This window comes from Pleurodeles waltl, chromosome 6 (assembly GCF_031143425.1).
Source record: "Pleurodeles waltl isolate 20211129_DDA chromosome 6, aPleWal1.hap1.20221129, whole genome shotgun sequence".
In the NCBI taxonomy this organism is placed as follows: Eukaryota; Metazoa; Chordata; class Amphibia; order Caudata; family Salamandridae; genus Pleurodeles; species Pleurodeles waltl.
The window spans coordinates 864,135,303-864,153,223 of NC_090445.1; the positions used below are offsets into that span (position 1 = coordinate 864,135,303).

General features: G+C 42.9%; 1 long non-coding RNA gene across 1 annotated transcript; it reads right to left on the reverse strand.

Moving 5' to 3' along the window:
- Window positions 1-1,650: 1,650 nt before the first annotated feature.
- LOC138302054 (uncharacterized) lies at window positions 1,651-14,329 on the reverse strand. The gene is made up of 3 exons (XR_011205247.1): window positions 14,240-14,329; window positions 2,037-2,156; window positions 1,651-1,789 (listed from the first exon to the last, which is right to left on the reverse strand). It is a non-coding gene; the product is annotated as an uncharacterized lncRNA (long non-coding RNA).
- Between the last annotated feature and the right edge of the window lie 3,592 nt (window positions 14,330-17,921).

Here is a 17,921-nt window from a genome sequence, read left to right on the forward strand (position 1 = left end):
ACATGACACGCCTCTTTCTGCCCTTTTAATTGAGCTACGGACGCATAGGGGTGGCACAGGCTGTGCTGAGTTATATAAAGAGCCACTGGAATTATGCGTCGGGAGAGAACCGAATTACGTGTCAAGACTGTCTAAATTATCGGAGAAGGAAAGGCAAATCACACAGTGTAGCGAGGCAGAATTTGGTGATCTGTATTAATTCATAAGCTCACAGATTCACAGGTGAGCCCCTGGGCTAATAACCAGCAGGCAGCGGGCGGGCGGCTCGTCATGCTTTCTTTTTTTACAATTGGATAATCCAATTTCTAGTACGAGTAATGGCTGGGGGCAAGTGTGCAATTAGGCACTGGGCTGATTAACCCCTTAAATGCTGGAAGTAAGCCCCTGGAATTATGTGGCAGAAGAGGGCCAAATTATGTGGCAGGGTTGATGGAATGAGGCAGAGGGGTGCGGCACACTGCTTTTTCTGGTTTCAGTGTCTCTTCAGACATTTTTAGCAGTTGATACTCACATACATTGTGACAAGGTATTTTGCATTTCGGCGTGTTTTTTCCAAAGTGTTAATATTAGCTGTTAAGCAGTGATATGCTATTTATGTGAAAAGCTGCCCCTGCAAAATTATTCACTGGGCTGGTGTGATGAAAATATGTATGTTTGACCACTGACTTTGTGTTGCACCACTTTGCATATTAGTTGTTCAGTATTCACCAGTTGCAGATTATATTTTGTATTCAGTTTAGCTGCCTATTGGCTTTATTGTGGCGTTAGACATTGCAGTTGAGCTGTGTTTTTCCACAAGGTAAACTGAGCTTGTTTTTTGTATTTCTTTCTCACCAAACAGTTAGCCAGTCAACATGATAAGAAAGTACAGTGCAGGGAACAGTGCGGCCTTGGGAGGAGAACCTTGAGAATCTGGCCAGTTTTCAACGCTTTTCTTCCAACTCTGACCTACAGTAGCCAGCATGTTGGAATATTTCTCTTTCATAGGAGGGTTTTTCCAGAAAGCCCTTTCGGTTCTTCAAAGGTATAAAAAAGGTGGCTCTGCTCAGTAGCGAGGGAATTTCCAAGACCTCGGTTAGGATTAGACATCGAATGCCTGACACACACACTTGTCCCGTGAGGGTGGATATCTCTTTCTCGCAGTTGAACTGGGTCATCTTCTTGCTGGCATGAGTAAGATGAAGAGCTTGGCAGGCCCTATGGTGATGAATTTTTACTTTATTCTTTGACTTTCAATTATGCTATAATATAATCACATAAATTTGCTCTGTACCTTGCAGTTGAGAATCATTGTGGTATATTTTCCTTTCACTGCTTCGACTATTTTTAAACGTGTGCTGTCGATCTACTAATCTCCTTCATTTTTTAGGAACCTCGTGGTGAAATAATAATAAATGTCTTCTTTGAACTGAGAAGTGCATTCCAGAGATTTTTGTCAGCTCGGTCATTAGTGAAAGCAAAACAGCCGGTTAACGCTTTCTCGTTGGGTGTAAGCCACTGGAATTATGTGGCAGGAGAGGGCGAAATTATGTGGCAGATTTCAGTAAGTTATGCAACAAGGAAAGACAAATTACACAGCATAATGCAGCATTTTTGTGTAATTAGATAACATCATTCTTCTGTTATTTTAAACTTGTTAACACTCACCTGTGGCATAAAGGGTAAGGTCGCAGACCCTCACACCGAAAGTCGAGGTTTCTCTTCCAGGTTTGTACCTGGTTGATATGTATCGGTCAAGTATGCACAAGGGGATCATATTAGCATTTTACCTTGTTGATGCGACCTGAAACTACAGAAAGATTTATGTGCTACTAATCTAGTGCCAAAGACGAAAAAAAAATGTTTCCAAGTATGTCTAGGAGTAGGAAACACGATGACTATATTTGGGTGCTTAGAAATACCAGGGAACATTTCAAGGTAATTTGCAGGTATGCACGGTATACTCTCAGCCACACCATTCCCTGCAGCGGAATGTCTGCATGCACACTCCCACAGGCCACACAGGGGAAGTTAACAGAAGCAAACACTTTACTTACTGGTGCAAGCATTTATGGGAGTTCGTTGAGCAGGTTTTCAGCTTGGTGACAGTGTGCTGCATCGCTCCTTTGACAACAGATGTCTGACGGTTCCTCTGTTCTTTCTTTCATTTATGACACCTGCGAGCGGAAACAACAAACTGAGAGGCTGAAGAGGATACTATTGTGCCCGCGCATAACCCTGAGGAAGGAGTGCAGCACATTTGGAGCATGTGGGGAAGGTATTCAAGGGAGCCCAAGATGCTTCTCCCTCTTTCAGCCACGGCTAGTATTGCTAATCCAGCGATCAATTGTATTTAATGGTTTTCCCTTGTTAACAGGTGAGTAACCAATGACAACTTGACAGGGGTCCATCAGTCATTTGTGTATGGTGTAGGCTAGAGCGTTTGGCCTTCCCCAGTCTATAATGATCTTAAAATGGCTACGAAAGGTGGTGATGTGTAAATACATCCTGTTGGGTACAAGCCAACTCCATTTGGGGGGGTGACTTTAAATCCCTAGCTCATGCATTGCTGGGCACCCTAATTACAATGTCGTTGGAGGAAGAATATGTACCACACATTGGAAGCATTCATTATCTTAAGTAACATTTCCTGTACACAGATTTATGGATAATAGGTTCTGTTGTCTCCATATAGTATACAGCTGACCTATAGGGCTCTGACACCCTACTGGGATACGAGCAGTGGAATTGTCAAAGAAGCAAGTCATTGGGGGTGGGAGGCACCACCATTGCTGAAGCCAGCCTTAGCAGCATTCTATAAATACAAGCCAAGACTTAATATTAAAAAGGGCATTGAACTCACTACAAATTGAAGCGGGAGTAATGATATCACCTGCAGTATGTAACACTCCCCATACCACTAACCATGTTAAAGGGAGTAAAGAGGCCATTGAAGGATTATCTCAACCTCAGGGGATAACATCCCTAGCTCGCCCTGAATAAGATCATTTGAGTTGCAACGGGAGAACAAGGAGTAATGATAGGCAGGATAACAGATATCGCGCATGTCTTCTGTAAAGCAATAGTAGCAAAGGCCTGGATGTCCATCCCTCTAATACTAGTACGCCTGAGCATGGGAGAAATGTCCTGTATAAAAGTCAAAGGGAGGAAGCAAAATAGGATCCGGGAGAGATTTTAGTTAATCTGGGCTGAATATACGAGGACTGTATCACAAGAGAAGGCGCAGGTCAGGAGACTGCCGCCACAGTGGCAGAGACAGCACCTTTAAACAGTGTCATGAAAAACATAAAAGCTGCTGGTAGGCTGTCAGAAAGGAATACATTGCCACAACAGTGATCCTTGGGAGGCCTGATGACTGGGACACCGAGGTGCACTGGTGAGAGCCAGACAGGTAGCCAAGGGCTGCACTGAAAGGTGGAAGATCAAGCAAAGGACGAAAGGGGGAGCCACCTGGGGACGTGAGCCCCACAGGTGGCGTGGCAGTAAAAGGGGTACGTTGGTTGGTAAAGGAGGCACACCGGAGGGCGGTGTGCCGGAGGTAGGCCACTTACCTTGGGATGCCTTATGGCAGGGTAAGTAGGCTGATGGGGGAGTAAGCGGAGCACAGCACTCGCAACCCAGACCCGCCAGTTGGCAGGGTGCAAAAATGGACAGACAAGGTAGCAAGTTGAGCCTAACAGCAGTAAGCAGCTAGACCCCTCAAGATCAGAGAAAGAACCAACAAAAGTCCAACAAAACTGTGTTGTGTAGGCTCTCATTTTTCAAACGAGACTACTGGATTTCAAGTGGCAGAATCGCCTGCGGTGTGGGAGACTGAGTCTGACCCACTACAGGTGACACCTGTCACTCCAATCCGGGTTCTGCTCTGGCTAACTAGCAGTGCCTCACCTCTACCCGAGGGCAGAGGTGAATGGCAGCTGAGCGCATGACATAACTGATTTCTCAGGGAATCCCTGGTCACTCAGGTCTTATCTGTTTCTCTCAGTTACATTAGTCTCACATACACAATGACAAACAGAGGCAGTATATATTTCAATAATGCTTTAATAAAGCAACTGCATCTTAGATAGCAAAGCGTGGACTGCAATAACAAGGACGATACAGCATGACAAGATTAAAATTGTGACAAGGAGAGTAAAACATAAAAATAATGCTACCATATTGTCACTAGAGTAAACAGACTAATTCCTACCTAAGCTATGATAGAGCACAGCGTTTTAAGCTCTAATTCTGCCCTTCAGGTTCCCCTGGGAAGAAATCATCCCCCATACCTGAGCAAAGGCTTGAAGTCTGCAAAACAGCTGTAGCGAAGCATTTGGCAATCAGCATACAGTTGTGGTTCTCTGGCTGGAATCTCTCTCTAACGTGTAAGGGACAGGGAAGTGTTTTTATAATAAAACAGCTGATGTTCTAAGAAAATGTCCCTATGTAAGGATGTGTATTTTCTATGAATGTCAGAGACTAAACTTATACCACGTTCACCGGCAACCTATCTTGCTGCAGCCTTGAAAAAAGAACAGAGTGAGCAAGAATGTCTTGTTTGAGAACAGAGTGCTGGCCTAGGCAAAAACAGGCAGATAGAGAGAAAATAAAACAAGACCGTAAAAGTGGCTACTGTAACAATAATAATGCAAAGCCTAATAAAATATATCTAGGTTACAGTGCACAGCGGCACGCCTAGTATGTTAAAAAACTTGCATGGAGCTATAACTAAAATGGCTACACAACACCCTCCCCACTTCAGTTGAAAGTGGTTCAAAGCCTAAATATACTTAAAAGCCACTAAAACTCAACCTAAGATATATATATAAAAAATGTCAATAATGACAAGGACACATGAGCGCATAAAAGGACAATTTAAAACTGTGAACATGTGGCCTAAAAGGGACCGAATTTCAAGAGTCAGAGTTATTTTTAGCATTTCCAATCGATTCCGGGACAATGGAGGACAGGAAATCTTCCACTTCGGCAGGTGTTAAAGTTAGAAAGGCATCGCCGAGAAGGCCCAGGAGCAGTCGTGTTCCATAGCCTGAGCCTCAGCCAAGGCGGCATTCCGTGGTGTGCCCAATGATGAGTTAAGAGCCACATCCTCCAGGAAGGGCAACTCATAAGTAGCTTCCCGCAGCAAACGCACCCTCAACACGCATGACTGGTAATGAGCCCTCAGCGAGAACATCAACAGATCAGCGTCCAATGAAAGTAAGTGCTGTGTAGAAAGACAAGCTTCCAGTGCATGTTCCAAAGAGCACCAGAGGCACCGAAACACGGGCTGCACACTATGTAAAACAGGTTTGAATATCAGGGACCAGTCGCACCCCAATTGCTCCAGGAGTGTTGCTCCAAAACACTGCATCATGCGTTCATGACACAGCTGCACTGATGGTAGCGCTTTTGTTCCTCCATGTTGCGGCGGGACAGCCATTTCGCATAAAAAATAGCAACAGCAAAACGCCAACTATTATAGCCAAAGTTATTGGAAATCCCCCGAAAATACTGGAGAACATTGAGTGGATGGCTGATGGTATTAAACCGAATATGGAGGAGAAGGTGTGAACTAAACCAGAACCAACAGCCTTAAAGAAATTTGTGATTCCAGTAGTACTGGACACATTAAATATCCGTCCCACGAGTTCACCAAAGTGTCTCGGAAAGTTGGTACTTAAAAGGGACTGTATCTCTGCTGACGACCTTGCCACCTGAAGTGCGTAGGTCTCGCGTGCAGATGTAAGAGCCACATGTTTTTGAAACGATAAAGCCTTGAGTCTGCTCAACTTGTCAACATTTAGATTAGAAGTAGCAATATGAGGCCAACTGTCTGGCACATCTTTTATTTTAGTGAGAGGAAAAAAGAACGTTCCCACAGCATGTAACAATCTTAAAGAGCGAAACAACATAAACTATTCCAGCTCGCATCCCACAACAGTCTTCACCATTGAGGAGAACATAGCTGCCGTTTGAAAGCACCTGGAATGTAGGTCTAATCAAGGGGATTGGAACTCCCTTCAGGTAACAAGCCAAGTTTGCTGCAGACGCATTACAAGCCCCATGCAAGGACAGCTGTTTACAAACCATTGAATGGCTGCCAGAAGTCTTGCATTCATTACCGCTAAGAAAGACTTCTTTCATGCCACGGAGACATTTGTATGCGAAGGGTAGCTCCCAACCTCAAGGATGTAACTATCTCCCAGTTTTTCGTATCTGCCTACCGGAATGTGTTTTAAACAGGATGTGAATTGTAGTGTGGAAATAGGCAGATTAATGACCCTGTGTATTAACCACTCAGCAGATGGCATTTCAGCCACAGTAAAAGGCAACTTTTAAAAATTTTCAATGTTTAGCATGACATAAGTCGAATTTTTCTTAGCCATTAGTTGTTGTCGCGTTAAATTAAAAGAAGAAAATATTTCCCTCATGCTGACATATTGCCAGGGAACGTGACCCGCCTTCAATGTTTGAAGTGTCCAACCCAACTGGACCTTAGCTGACTCTGTCGTTGATGTAAGGAAGACATATCTGTTTGTATAATGTCTATAGCAGAAGAGACAATGTTATTTAAGGTGTATATCCGGTCGGACAGGGCATTAATCCCATTATCTACAACAGCTAATGCCTTCTTTAAATTTTCCTGGTCTATTTGCCTTAACCAGCCAGCAGCTTCTTGTTGTGAAAGCGTCTAAATTTCATTATATTCTTCATATAAGAAGCGTTTTCTGCGTTGTTTACTGTGGCCTAAGAGGAAGTCTTGTAAGTTGGTGTTATAAGACAGGAGACTGAGGTGTTCTCTAACCGCATCTAGTGAGGAAGTCTTTAACCATTGCTGGCATAGTTTCCCTACACTGTATGTTCTTACTATACCAGCATTTTCGGACGATATTTAGCGAGGGTCCGGCCTACTAGTTCTAAAACCCCCCGAGGGGTTGATAAAACGTTTGTGAAACCCATTGGTATCTATTGGCCACAATAACCACCCGCCAGGACGTGTCAGTGAAACATTAAATGTGCCATTCTGGACCCATTCATCGAGCTGATCTTCAGTTGCATTTATATATTTTTGCCATTTATAAAATTTTGCAGGGGAAGGTATGCTGGGTGTGTTCAATTCCTTAATCTTTGCTAAGCCTAAACAACTTGTTTGTTGTACTGTTTCATTAAAAAATATAATTTGAACAGGTATCAGGCATGCTCTAAATAAAGCTTCCTTCCACAGTATTTGCCAATGTCTAGTTCCCCACACACTTTTTAAGTCAAGTCAATCGACTTCAGCCAATATTCATAGCCTTCTATAGTCAACCGGGAAACAAAGGAATCCGAATATATACATTTTGTATTTGTCAATAGTATGCGTATGTTTTCTTTAGGTGGCAATTTAAAATAATACGACTCAGCATTTTTAACATTGTGCCCAGAAAAATATGTATACTTTTCAGAATACGTTTTAGAACTCCCGGACAGTGTTCCCATTGTGTATGATTAAAAACAGTCTTTGGGCTGCTTGCTCTGTGGATGAAATGGTGCCCATAATAATTATAGCAAAACATATCACCATATTTCTCTTTAGATTGATAAACATCTTCGTTTTCAAATACAGTATAACACTGCAATTCAGTCATCATAGAATCAACTGTTTTCACATCCCAATCATCAGAAACAACCCCAGGTATTATTATATTGTTCATTGAAAGTTTAAACACTTATGTATTTGAATGACCTCCGTAGGGCCATATATATGAAATGTTACTTTATCCCAAACAATCCCATCAGGAATTGGTATAGCGGAAATGTTCACAAAAGACAAGTCTCTGCGGACCTTGTGAGAAGAAAAATGTGGTTTTAGGACCTCATCCAGCAGTTCATCTGTTGATTTTTCAGGAAGAAAATGACCATGTATTAACAAAAAGTATGTGATGACAAACCCAATCCAAAGCAGTAAGGCTAGTACAGTCATATGTATTTGAATGACCTCCGTAGGGCCGCATATATCAAATGTTACTTTATCCCAAACAATCCCATCAGGAATTGGTATAGCGGAAATGTTCACAAAAGACAAGTCTCTGCGGACCTTGTGAGAAGAAAAATGTGGTTTTAGGACCTCATCCACCAGTTCATCTGTTGATTTTTCAGGAAGAAAATGACCATGTATTAACAAAAAGTATGTGATGACAAACCCAATGCAAAGCAGTAAGGCTAGTACAGTCAAGGAAAGCCACAGATAGTTCTATGGAAGATTGAAGTAAGTTACTTTAAGCCAATTTATCAGTTTACGTGTTTTTGACAGTTCAGGTGTCGAAGAGGCGAATGAGTCCGAAAAGTCATCATTGATGTCGGCAAAGTATCCAGAAGCAGTTTGTGCAAAAACTGGAGCCATTTTTGTTGGTGGAGTTGGTGTTTCCCGTGGTGGCACAGAATAAATAGCACCATCCGTCTGTGTCAAAGTTGTGTCAAATCGATCAGTTATTTCCACATTATTTGATGTCAATGGAACCAATGCAAGATCATTTTCCACCCTCCCCAAGCTCGGAGAGGTGTCAGTGTTGCTGCTTACAACTTGTAGAGGAACTTCTTGACCAGTAGTGAGAGGGATTCAGGAACTACTGGCTGTTCCTTTTGGTTGGCTGTGCAGGATTGGCCATATGGTGTAGTTTGACATTGTCGATGGAGACAAAAAAAAATTATTTGGCACCAGCCAACCATGGTAGAATGACAGTTCTGGTACCGTGTATTCCCAAGACTGGGACTGGTGCACGATAAGAAGGACCAAATTCCTTTTTCACAGCAACCTCTTCACATACTAGATCCCCCACTCTAGGAATCCAGCCGGTAGGCTTACATGTACATCCTTAATTCCTCTGGAGGCAGCACTGGCAGAAGAGTTGTCGTCACGGAACTGTTGGAATTCCTGTAAGACAGTGACATGTTCATTTATGTCAAAAGGTGTTTCTGCCGCCTCCACGCCTGGACCATCAAGATCTGGAACATACATTTGAGTTCCAGACAGGCATTTATATGAAGTATGACCCCCCAGGGACCTTCTAGGCAGATTGTTAAGTGTTCTCTGGACGCCACACAGGTGATTAAGCCAACTACGACCTGTACCTAAGACTCTGGCTGTTAAGGATTGCTTTAAATCATGGTTTAATCACTCCACAACACTATTTCCCTCGGGATGAAATGGAGACGAGTACTGGAGTTGGACCCCCAATGAAGCCATGGCGTCCCTGAATGCCCTTGAGGTGAAAGCAGGACCCTGGTCCGAGTGGAAAGCCGCTACTGCATATGTACCGATAAAGACTTGCAAATGTTTAATAAAAGTCCGAGCGTCAGCCGAGCATTGTGGCCACACCCATAGAAATCTGGAGCAGGAGTCAACAGCGACTAGGATGTATTTGTATGCACTATCCGGTGTTAGGGGACTGGAATGGTCCAAGTACACACATTGTGAAGGTTTATTAGAAATTAGGAGGGGTGTCTGCGGTGGGCGCTTAGCAGTGGAAACTTTGATTTGTTGGCAGATGTCACAACAAAGGACATACTGCTTGGCCTCCTTGTATAGGCCTGGCCACCAAAAACAGGCGTGTAGCAATGATATTGTAGCCGCTACACCAGCATGGGCAGATGCTGCCCGCTCATGCACTGCTTTAATCAACTCTGGTCTTATATCTTTATTGGGAATTTCTCGAACCTCTATGCCTGGTATCTTAACTTCAGCGTTTAGGCAGCCTCCCATACGGTAGGAATATTTAGCAGGAAATGCTTTTGAATAGGGCGTACCATCAGCCATAGCTTTCACTGCAGCCCATATGTCTGCGTCTAGTTTCGCTCCTGAGCAGATTACTGCAGCAACAGTGGCCGTAGCAACTGCTAACTTTGCGGCTTCATCAGCCAGTGTATTCCCAGCTACGTGTATTCCAACGCGCTGGTGTCCAAGTGTATGTACAACATGGACATTTGGTAGTGTTTCCTTCAGATCCGCTACTTTCCCCCACAGTAATCTGTGTTTAATGGTGTTGCCTTTAGAATCTCTGAACCCATTCTGGCACCAATAATGCAGGTATTCATTGAAGGACTGGACACAAAGGTACGAATCTCAAACAATCAGCGTGTGCTGTGCAGGATCCGTATGTTCCAGTGCCATCACCAGAGCTTTCAGCTCTGATAGTTGTGCTGTGCAATCCCCTAGGGTTTGCGTAAATGTATGTAGGGGACAAAATGTATTGTCCTCCATATAGCCGCTTACAACTGCGCAAGCGGCAGAGTATTGATGCTTTGTGCCAATCGCAGGTTATACAGAGCCATTGGTGTACATGACTCTATGATATTGTTCAATAGGCAATGTATTTGCTGGAACTGGGTACTCTAGTTCGTATTGCAAAAATTCTTGAGTTTGTAATTTTGGGTTAAAAATTTAATCTACATCAGTGGCTGTCAAAGACTTGGCCCATTGGATACAACGTGGATGTAATGCTTTTGCATTAGGAACTCTGGCTTTTGTGACAGCCTCTAGGGCTGGGATTGGAGAAACAACAATAATGCGTTTGCCCTGGGCTAGAGGTCTTTTTTTTTAATGACAGCCATCTGAACAGCAGTGAGTGTTTTCGCAGTGGGAGCAAAGCGTTGTTCTGCTGCAGAGTATACATGTGATTTGTATGCTATTAGGACTGTATCACCTTCATTAAAGGTTACATAGGTGAAACCAATGGCACCAGCAATTACTCTGATGACCAAGTGTGTTTTGTTGTTCCTTGTGTGTAGATGTTGTGCTGCAAGCATGTCTGTAGGTCTCTGAGAATGCGTGTGTGTTCGACTGTCCAAAATCTACTTGAAAAGTCAGGACGTATTAAGTCATATAAGGGTTTTATGCGTGATGCATAATCTGGAATGTAAGTTTTGCCAACATTTAGGAAACCCAATAGAGACTGGAGTTTTTTAATCATATTTGGAGGTTGTAATTGTGCGCATTTTTCTAAGAATTGTGGCACTAGGCTCTTTCCTTCACTCGATAGCTCATATCCCAGAAACATGATGCTGAGGAAGGCTATTTTTGTTTTTTTTAAATTGAATTTGTAGCCAAATTCGGAAAATCCCACAACAATGCGGGCTACCCGTCTTAAATGTTGTAGCAATTCATCATCCGTAAGACAGATATCATCTACATAGGAAAATGCTTCAGGGTCAATGTTGTGTAAAATTGCAGTCACACGAGCTGCGAACAGTCTCGTACTGTTCTTGTACCCCTGGGGTAAATGACAGAATTTTTTCTGAGAGCCCACTGCGCTGAAACTTGTTAAGTCTCTACTCTCAGGCGCTATATTCTGGCAGAAGAAACCATTGGAAATGTCCAGTGTTATATTGTATTTTTTGCGCACTATGTTGTTCATTAGTGCTGTGCTATGTGAGTTTTGTATAGCATATGTGGGTGTATGACTGTTTAAATGTCTGTAATCCAAGACTATTCTGTATGAATGGTCCGGTTTAGCTACTGGGAATAAAGGATTATTCATTGGGGAGACACAGGGTTCAATTAAGCCCTGGTACTCTAGTTGTGTGAGGATTTCTCTCATGGGTGCTTTTGCATCATGTTTTATTGGATACTGAGGTTGAGGTTAATTTTTAATAGGTATTACGTGGTAGCGGGATTCTTTACCCCATCCTACATGGTTGCGATATAACACGGGTGCCTGTGCCAATGCCCAATCGATGGCGTAGGATTCTGCGAGTTCCTCCGGAACAAGAGGCGAGAAAGAATGCTTAATAACCTCTTCCCCATATGGGCAGGTACGGACAAATTCAGGTGGCCAATCTTGTTCGGCCAACAAGATATCATATATATTTACCACGCAATCCCGAAAGATTGCGTCTATTATGCGTTCAGTGTTTCCTAACTGTAGCGTTACTTTATACACGCTATCAGGTGTGGAGACTCGCATGTCCGCAGTTTTTACTTGTAGAAAGTCATCAGTTGCTTTCACCTCCAGAAAACTCCGGCGAACTACTGTGACCTCTGCCGCACTATATAGCAGCGCTAGTGCCCACTTCGTGTTCTTCAAGAGGACCCTCTTCTTCAGCAGCATGCCGCATTGCAACTGCTGCCACCTTTTTCTTTTTAAATTGGGGTTTTTGTTGGGGAGGTTTCTCTTCCTTTTTAACAGAAACCTCTGATGAGCGTTGTGATTCCTGTCCCGGTTTCACGTACTCTGTTCTTCGCTCTGATCGCCCACCTCTCTCACAGCGTTTTTCCGATGAGTCCTGAAAGGAACGATCTAGTTGTGTATCAGTATATTGATATCTATCAGGCGTTTTTATATTATCTCTATTTCGGAGATTATATCTATTCTGTGGGGTCTCCGTACGCGGAGATTCTCCCCTTTATTTTTCAGGAGTTTGTTGGTATTTTATCCCAGCTTTTTTTGTTACCCACAGGAGCTTGCTTGGAAAAATCTTAATTATATTTGCCCTGAAATTGTGGTTTAGTTGGTCTGGCCCCTAGAATATCTCAACCAATACTAGAATAGGTCTCTGCGATAATCTTGGGCAGCTTGTGTTCCTGATTCTGTTGAGGAACATCACAGAGCCGCATGTGCACTGCTAGTGCTACTGCTTCCCCTTTTAGATTACTTAAAATAATTGAGGATGCTGTGGCAAAATTGCCCATTAATTGCATCCCCAAGTCCAGGGCTGGGGCAGCCCCATATTCATCTTGAATTTGCTTCAACACTTCTGGTAAATTGGCAAGTGTCGGTGTACCGTGTGTGGTAGTATAGAGCTCGGCAAATACCGTGTTACAGTTATCTACTGTGGGGACCATCCCAAATGGCAAGCACATCGTTAGAATTCTGTGTTTATCCTGAGGTCCCTTATGGGGAAATACCGCTTCCAATGCATTTATTTTTTGAGCTAACCAAAACTGAGTTTCCTCTCGTTTGGCGGGTGCTTTTCCCATAATTGAATGTACAGTTGCAAGGTTAATACCTGGTGTCACTGCATGTGGTTGCGCTGGAGCAGGACATGCTGGGTTTGTATTCAATGTTTGCATTACAAACTGTACTAATCATCTGTATATCGCTGTCAGTTCAGTATATAAGCGACAAACCTCAGCTACTGCTAACTTTGCTACTGCAGGGTGAGGTGTATATGTGGCCAATAAAGGCCAGGTAGGACCATCATTACTTAGAGGACCTAACCTAACTGGTAAGATCGTGTGGGGTAGGGCGCCATCAAGCCAATTATTATGTTCTTGATAAGATAGAGGTATTTTTAAGTATGCATATGCCCTGTATTGTCCAGGTATGTTTGCAAGTGTATAGTGATGAAATGTGTTTGTGTTCCCATCAACTGCTGGAAATGTGACCCAAGAATAGAAAAGTTCTGTTCTATAAGTTGCATGGGCGTCCACCACAAATGTGACTGGACCCCCCTGGGCCGTTAGGCCGTTTGCTAATAAATGTGCAGTCAGGGGTTGTCTCATATTGACTGCAATTGCTACCTGTTGCGGATTCGCCATAATAGAACGTAAATTTGTTCAGAGAAGGCACACCAAATAGGGATTTTCCTTTCAGAGTTCAAGCTTGAACAACCTCCAGCACCAGATCGGGAAATCCTTGATACCACGGACATCTCCGTATATAGTACTGAGGTGTCGTTGTATATAGTGAGACAGAGATACTCAGGAGGACCCAAAAATTAGAGCCTGACCAAACGTTGGCGGCACCATGTCGCATAGGCTCTCATTATTCCAATGAGACTACTGGATTTTGAGTGGCAGAATCGCCTGTGGTGTGAGAGACTGAGTCTGACCCACTACAGGTGACACCTGTTGCTCCAATCCGGGTTCTGCTCCGGCTAACTAGCAGTGCCTCACCTCTACCCAAGGGCAGGGGTGATTGGGCAGCCAAGCGCATGATATAACTGGTTTCTCAGGGAAGCCGTGGTCACTCAGGTCTTATCCGTTTCTGTAGGCTACATTAGTCTCACATACACAATGACAAACAGAGGCAGTATATATTTCAATAATGCTTTAGTAAAGCAACTGCATCTTAGATAGCAAAGCGTGGACTGCAATAACCAGGACGAAACAGCATTACAATATTAAAATTGTGACAAGGAGAGTAAAACGTAACAATAATGCTACCATATTGTCACTAGAGTCAACAGACTAATTCCTACCTAAGCTATGATAGAGCACAGTGTGCTAAGCTCTAATTCTCCCCTTCAGGTTCCCCAGGGAAGACATCATCCCCCATACCTGAGCAAAGGCCTGAAGTCTGTAAAACAGCTGTAGCGAAGCATTCAGCAATCAGCATACAGTGGTGGTTCTCTGGCTGGAATCTCCCTGTAATGTGTAAGGGACAAGTGTTTTTATAATAAAACAGCTGATGGTCTGAGAAAATGTCCCTACGTGAGGATGTGTATTTTCTATGAATGTCAGAGACTAAACTTATACCACATTCACCAGCAACCTATCTTGCTGCAGCCTTTGAAGAAGCACAGAGTGAGCAAGAATGTCTTGTTTGAGAACAGTGTGCTGGCCTAGACAAAAACAGTCAGATAGAGAGAAAATAAAACAAGACCATAAAAGTGGCTACTGTAACAATAATAAAGCAAAGCTGAATAAAATATATCTAGGTTAAAGTGCACAGCGGCACGCCTAGTATGTTAAAATAACGTGCATGGAGCTATAATTAAAATGGCTGCACAACAACTGGATGACCCCCAAAAAGTGGCACGGAGGATGGGCCTCAACAACAAAAGGTGTCAGAATTATGACAAGCAGATGACAAGGACTTGATTGATTTATAGGGCAGATGATTTAGGTCACGTCAAACATTTTTGCAAAATGATTGATGTACGGCGGAGAGGATGTATTACCTGTCAACTGTGATTTATGACCGGTCTCCCAGTTATGATTTATGATCATGCCAGGAACGATATATGGCACTCAGAATGAATTATGACACTGTAATAATGCTTTATGGCCGTGTCATCTTGATTTATGGCTAACCACTGTGATTGACGGGGCCAATGATGTATTACAACAGTCCATGCATGTAATAAAACTGCAGCCAAGTATTCCCACAGCAAAATGCAGACACATGGCTGATGTGAGTTATTCATAAATGTATATGGGGTTAAAACATCTTACAGGGACCACTGGTTAGGACAACCTAAAAAGCAGCATAGAATCCCCAGCAATACCTGGCCTCTGTTAAAAAATCTTATCTTTTGTGTCACCTAACTTCCTAGTATTGAACTGTGCTGTTGAAAGCCTAGTACAGAGATTGAGTGCACAACCACTCTAACTTATTTTAATCCTATCTGCCAGCCATGAGGATCCATTGTCTCAGAGACAAAAGCAGAGTCTCTAATGTCGCTTTTCTAACAAGTCTTGTCTAGAGTTCTGCAAGGGACCACGTTTTATATTTTGTCTGCTGAAATGATGTAATTCATTGAAAATGAAAACAGCTAATATTATTTGCTAAATGCACACCTGTCACCAATAGGGATTGGAATGTATCCTGAGCGATTGCCTGTGGCCGATATTTTTACAAGCATTCCACCTATCATCTTTTGTTGTTTTGATGTCAGGCACCAAGTCCAAAAATATATACCCAGATGTAAGGTGTGTAATTGTGCCATAGGATCCTAGCTGCACCTCATTGATGAGAGGCCCAAACACGTCATGGGTTGCTTATGTTCTCAATCAGAAATGACAGCTGGTGATTTTACCTCTGCAAGATGACCTTTGGAGATAAGCGTGTTGCCTATGCTTTAGAAGTAAATGGAGAAAAGACTTTATATGCATTTTAGACATGTAATTCAATGTTAGTTTCAAAAACATTTAATTTTGAAAGTACCAAGTCTAAAGGACAGTTATCCAGTACGAGCATGTGTGTGTGGATACATATATATATATTACCTAGTGGTGGTTGCCACTGGATAGTTATAGTTATGACCTAGTTTCTATAGAAAAGGTTGTTTTTACTTGGCTATACCTTTGGCGCCGCTTGACCAATCTTCACAAACATTTCCCAAAAATTTCAACAGTCACATGAGCTGCTGTCTGGAAAGTTACGGGGTGATGCATCAATTGGGGGCTGAGATAAAGTGAGTAGTGAAATTTAGAGCATTTCCAATGTTAATTCCCATAGAATAAATTGAACAGAGATAGTGCCAAAACCATTGGACGGAATTACACCAAATTTGGCAGAAAGGTAGCTCTTGGTCAAGAAAGAGCTCTTTTGATGTAAGTCTGTTTATTAGTTTTTGAGAAATTAAAGAAAATCTAAATGTGTATATATATGGGACGTGAAAGCTTTGTGAACCCTCCCAATCTCGTGCTGAGATCTGATTGGCTGCCAACACTTCAGCAAGGATGTGTTGGCAGAGATGTTGGGACTCGGCTTGAGCCGAGTCCCAGACAAAAATGTTAAAAAAAAAAAAAAAAAGGGACCAGGGTACAGACACCCTGACCCTTTAGCTCTGGTGGTGGGGTCACAGAGGAACCCCCCAGGGCTAAAAAAACATTTTTTTTATTTACGGTGGGAGTTGCAGCGGATCTGCTGTAAATATAAAAAAAAAAATTAAAGTGTGGACTCTGTCACTTTGTCTTTTTTAAGCCCTCGGGTGGGCCAAGTCCCTAGAGGCATTGTTTATTTCTAACAGAGGGGGCCGCCCAGCCTCTCCCCCCGTAGCCCCAGGGACCGCTACCTCCCTGGGACGATGCAGGAAATATGTGCCAGGGGGCCACACGCCCCATCCTGCGCCCTGGGGAGTACCATAACCCTGGGGCTAATTGTTTTTATTTCTGTGGGGGAGGCCTTTTGGCCTCCCGCACCGCCCCAGGGACCACCACCTCTTCAGGTGATAACACTTCATCACCAGCACTTTTTAAAGCCCTGTCACACATTGCACCTCTTAGTATTCCCCGAAGATGAATATCATAAACTCAAAAGAAGAGTGAATATTTTCATTTCAGAAAGGGTGGGTGCCTTATTTTCAATACCTTGTGTGGAGTGCTTTATTTGTGCAGGTGGTGGGCTCCAAAATTAATTTTAGGTGACCAGGACTTGCACATCATCATTAGACTTTGATCCATAGCAAGAGAGAGAGAAAGTCTGAAAAGAAAGAAAGGAGGAAATGAAAGATAAGAAAACAGTGACAAAGAGAGAAAGCAGAGATGAAATGAATTTGAAAGAATGAGATAAAGAGACAGGAAGAGTATGGAGTGGAAGAAAGAAGTGTGAGCTGAAATTAAGACAAAGCAGACTGCATGTATGACTACTCTGGCATTTGGAGACACCAAATGTTTATTTATCTCTTTAACCAATTAAGCAGTACTCGTAAGCTATATAAATATATTTTATCAGCATTACTAGGGAAATCACTCTTTGAGAGAACTTTAGAAAGAACAAATGGGCCTGGGAGGCCATGTATTCAATCATTTTTAAAGATCTATTTAAAATTGCCAAGTTATGTAGCAGGTTCTCTGCAGATATGTTAAAAAATGTGAGGCCAGCATTTTCAAAACAAACATAAATCAATTTTAGAAGGGCCCTGTTGTTGGTGCAAAGGTTTCATCTTTAAACTGACAGATTAGTGAATTGCTACTGCAGTTTTCTGGTGCAAGGCTGGACTGGCCATATTGGGTATCGGGCGTTTTCCCGGGAGGCTGGAAGGGTGGTGGGGCTGCTTTTGTTACTGGCGGCCAGTTATGTAGCAGCACAGCAGTTTCAAAAACGCTGCACAGTTCTTTGTATATCCAGCAGTTTTCAGGCAACAATAAAATTGCCAAGATAACTCTGGTGATTAATGTACCTTCTGGAGAGATGGATCAGGATTTTGTCTGGTGGCAGTTTTGACTCATCTAAGGTATCGCAGAGGGTCAATGCCTGCTGCAAAGAATGTGTAATATGCATATTACAGAACAG